This window comes from Coregonus clupeaformis, chromosome 9, assembly GCF_020615455.1.
Source record: "Coregonus clupeaformis isolate EN_2021a chromosome 9, ASM2061545v1, whole genome shotgun sequence".
Taxonomy (NCBI): Eukaryota; Metazoa; Chordata; class Actinopteri; order Salmoniformes; family Salmonidae; genus Coregonus; species Coregonus clupeaformis.
Window position 1 is genome coordinate 507,939 of NC_059200.1, and position 5,083 is coordinate 513,021.

General features: G+C 41.7%; 1 long non-coding RNA gene across 1 annotated transcript; it reads left to right on the plus strand.

The window, feature by feature from the left end:
* The first annotated feature begins 6 nt into the window (after positions 1–6).
* Positions 7–3,869, plus strand: LOC121570049. Its single transcript, XR_006661426.1, has 2 exons — positions 7–321; positions 662–3,869. It is a non-coding gene; the product is annotated as an uncharacterized LOC121570049 (long non-coding RNA).
* Positions 3,870–5,083: the final 1,214 nt, after the last annotated feature.

Genomic DNA, 5,083 nt, shown 5'->3' on the forward strand with positions numbered 1-5,083 from the left:
ATAATTTGGGTTATAGGTTACTGCAAAGACATGATATATCTTGGTGAGTTGTTTTGGGGTATTGGTGTGAATGCAGATACAGTATATATTGGACTGAATGTACATTTTATATTAGAATAGGAATTTTCATATTTTGGTGTGAATGTAGCAATATATTTAAGTGTGAACATAGAGATATATTTTGGGCCTTTCTCTTTGGTTTTTGCTGCAGGGAAAGTGTTGAGAGTTTGATCCACAAGCACTCATACGCCCGGTCACCAATACGCACCTACGCAGGAGAGGAGGAGACACTGGGGGATGAAGTCCACGCCGCACACAGGGGTAAGAGAGTTTGTCACACACTGATGATGTCATCACACACACATTTCACAAGATGTACATCATGCTAATGAGCCAAATGAGGGTCGTTCAGAGGTACTACTACCACATTATTTTACCAACAATTTCAAACAACAGTCATTCACATAAATGGAGCAATAAAATGCTGCTGAGTCAATGTAGTGCAAAATATTTTAATTTTTTATTTAACCTTTATTTATCTAGTAAAGTCAGTTAAGAACAAATTCCTATTTACAGTGACGGCCTACCAAAAGGCCTACATCAGTGACAGTATTATAGTAAGAGATGTCTAACAGCGTCTCTCTCTCCATCTCACTCTAAGGTTCTGCATTCACCGCCTCTGACAACCTCTCCCTGAGCTCATGGGTCACCGCCACCTCTGGTTTCTCAGGCTTCCAGCACCCCCAGTCCCTCTCTTCCATGGGCTCCAGCAGCAACTCCCTGGCCACCCCCCTGCCCCACCCCATCCAGGGCTCCCTGCCCCCCTACAGCCGGCTGGGCATGCCCCTGACGCACTCGGCCCTTGCGGGCACCATGCAGGGCAGCGGGCCCTCCTTCCCCTCCTTCCACATGCCCCGCTACCACCACTACTTCCAGCAGGGCCCCTACGCTGCCATCCAGGGACTGCGCCACTCCTCCACCGTCATGACCCCCTTTGTATGACTCCCTCTGGGGTGACTGCCTGGCCGAGTAGCCCCTCATCAGCTACAACTACGCTTATAGACACACACTTCCACACACAAGTAAATAGGCTCACCGATTTGTCCCCTTCAGCATCATCACCACCATGTCTTTGTAAATAATAAGCCACCTGGCCGAGGCGAATGACTGGACGACCTGGAGAGGCTGCCTGGCTGCTGCCCTGCATGCTGACAGCTGAACCGGAGAGGAAACAGACTCCAACGGGACCTGGTGAAACAGACACAGAGACCCACAGACTGATATGAACACTAGATATGAACACTAATGACCTGCATATGAACATTTACGACCCAGATATGAAAACGGATGATCCAGGTAAAAAAAAAAATCTACAACAGAGATGCTGAGGACTGATGACCATGCAAAGTGATGCGTTGTGGGAAAGAGGTAAGGGTCTGCTTGTGATGACTGTCGTTTGCCCCTGCCCTCCAACTGTTGGTCACAATATTAATTTTGCACCCACTCTCCAGAAAAGCATGGACAGGAGAACAAGTGAACTGTCTGGCTTACGGACATTAAAACTAGAGGGTGTGGTAATTGTTAGTTCTCTCACAGTTTCTGAGGAAAATGAAGAACATGGGACTCCAAAAGTTACGGGAGTGCACAACTTCCAATCCTGGGCACCGCTTGTGGCCACGGCGGAGAACTGTCTTCACTCCAGCTGCTGGGGCATGGAGGAATGGCAGCCATTTTAGTCAAAGGATTCCCCCTGCTTGCTGACCAAAACTCACAGGGAGGGTAGAAGCAACATCTCTCCTCTCCTGCTTGAACTCAAACGCCGCCAAGCTTCCTCTGCAGGCAGAATCCTATAGCCTCCTCCAGTCATGCTGGCTGTTGCCATGGTAGTCAGATTTGTGCACATAGATGCCCTAGAGACAGAGAGAAGCCAATTGTCTCTTTCCCATCTAAAAAGCCAGCCATGTGTACAGTGAAGAAGTTATAGTGGAAGATGATCATGTTTGATAGCAGTACATAAAGATGTCCACATACACACACATTACGCACACACACTATAAGACAAATGTCATATTAGAGTGCCATATCATAGGACGCATGCTGTTTGCAACAGATAACACAGAAAATATTTGTTTAAAACAATTCTCACCCTGACTGGGTCTCAAACTACTTTTTCAGTTTGCTTTTTCATCCAAAAAGCTTATATTCACCTCATATTTTTGTATGTATTGCATCCAATTAGTAAAACATGTATTAGATTTGTGGGGTCTATGAAAAGAGATGTTGGTTCATATGTCACATGTGGATGGGCCCTAGAAGACCTTTGGAGGACCTCTATATCAAAGTCACAGAGGGTTAAAATTACACTACGTCGTATCGTATCCCCAACACCAGCGGATTGTCTTCTCTAACCAATCAATGGCAACTCAGTAATGTATCAATGAAGTACCAAGAGGGAGAGAAAACCAGCAGACTCTGTAGCCATGAAAGGCTAAGATGGACTTTCTCTTGCTGTATTGTCCTAAAGCTTGATTCACCACCTAACCAACACCTAACCCCTGGCGCCACATTATAGCCTGATTACTGTAGCCTGATCTATGTCTGCCTCAGGCTGTGTCGACACTACAGCACTCTGGGAGAAAGTCCACACCTGTAAATAATGACTCAGTGGTGCCGCCACTTAGAGGAGGGATATTTGTTTTGGTTGTCATACCGTTGGTGATTCGTCAGCTAGCCCCTTCTAACCAAATGACACAGAAGCTAAGATAGTGACACAAAATGCAGTGTATGCATCGGTGCCTTTGTAGTGTCACTCCTCTCAAAAAAAATATAATTGCAGATTGATTCATCCACTCAATGATGCCTCATGCAGTTTGTTACCACCGTAAAACCAATGTTATTGTAAAATGCCCGTTCTTATTTTGGCAAGAAAATTTCACAAAAGGCAGCTTTGTAAACCTCTAATTCACAGCTAAGATATCCTGACAATTATTTTTAGTATGAAGATCTTTCTTTCGGCAAAATGGGACAAACTTGGATGGAAGTGAAGGTCTAATACAGTATTTCATTGTGAGTTTTGTTTTCAATGCTGAGTCTCTCAATTTCATTATGCTGAACGAACCAAACACAGGGAGCCAAAACACACGCATAAATTAGGCTACAATTTGGCCATATTATTGTGGGCACTAACTCTGCATTTTGCCTACATTACTGTTGCCACTTACTCACCACTTGCATACCATGTGTCCACAAGCAGTCAGCAGGTTTGGAGTTGGAATGAGTTTTGCAGTTTTCTTTTTGTTGAAAACGTGTTGTAAGACAACTCTCAGTAGCCTACACAATGCATGGACTTGGATGCTTTATTGAGGTGCTATCAGAGGTGATGATTGCCAGTGAGGACACTAACTCTAAGGCTTTCACTTGAAAGAGGCAAGTGTTTTCAATGTTAAACAATTTCGCATAAGACCTCTAACAAAGGTCTTCAACTGGTGTTTTCGTCAATCTATAGCCTACATCTGGACTTCCCCATCTTTGACCATTTCCTGTTGTATGCAGCTGCCAATCTCTCCATGTCTTTGTAGGAGGAAGGATTGTAACTTTCAACTTTCCATTTTGAGCAATGTGTACGCACACTCAAAGTATGCCATGGGAAATAGATCTGCAAGGATTCTGTCATGTTTTTGTTGTGTTTTTATTATTACGTGTAATCTAAATATACAGTATGACATCTAACTAGATTTTGTTTCGTTGATTTTTTAAGTGCAATATATTTATTTCTGCTCTGAAAATGATAATGTGTAATGTACTATCTGACGCTTAAAAACATATGTTATTTGTAAACCATAAGAAATATATACCACCCCCAAAACGTCTCTCAGTGTTATTTCTTTCTATGCAGTGAATTGCTCATCATGTATAAACTGAAGGGTCACTGTTTCATGACTATAACTAGAGTTGTACACAACTGTAACAGCTAATGAGATCAATCTAAAGTGCATTTAAAGAACATTAGGGACTAGTAAGTATTTTTTTAAACCTCCCGCTTTGGGTTGGATGTGTCAATGTGTAGTTCATACATGCATAATCTATGAGCAGAATTACTGTTTTACCTCAATTAGCCACAAAACCCCTAGTTTCAAAGCGGCAGTTTTCTAGAAGCTGTGCAGCGCCATTTTCTCTACATTTCCCCCCCATATGGGCCATCCCCCAAGCAATTCGAGTATCAGCCAATGAGCCACAGACCCTCGCCATTTGAGTGACAGCTAGCAAGATGCACACACAGCAGAGCGAGAGAGAGAGCAATGACAGTGGTGAACATACAGTATCTGCACATATGTGATGTAGTATGCAATTTTCGGGAACACTTTTGGCTCGTGAGAGCTACTTTCAGAACTACTGGCAAAAAAATATACACAAGTATCGGAGAATCTCTCTAAATATCTCAATACACTTGAAAGTAACATATACCCTTGACTTGACTCATTCCTTTCAGCTCCTAGTGAAGCAAAGGGCCTCAACGGTGCATCTCCACAAACTTCGACCTTCTCTGTGTCTTCTTTGGGCGGCCAAAGTTTCACCTAGCTCTATAAACAATAATATACAAAGTTTCACACAGCTCTATAAACAATAATATAAAAAGTTTCACCTAGCTCTATAAACAATAATATAAAAAGTTTCACCTAGCTCTATAAACAATAATATAAAAAGTTTCACCTAGCTCTATAAACAATAATAGAAAAGTTTCACCTAGCTCTATAAACAATAATATAAAAAGTTTCACCTAGCTCTATAAACAATAATATAAAAAGTTTCACCTAGCTCTATAAACAATAATAGAAAAGTTTCACCTAGCTCTATAAACAATAACATAAAAAGTTTCACCTAGCTCTATAAACAATAATATACAAAGTTTCACCTAGCTCTATAAACAATAACAGAAAACGTTTCACCTAGCTCTATAAACAATAATATAAAAAGTTTCACCTAGCTCTATAAACAATAATAGAAAAAGTTTCACCTAGCTCTATAAACAATAACATAAAAAGTTTCACCTAGCTCTATAAACAATAATAGAAAAGTTTCACCT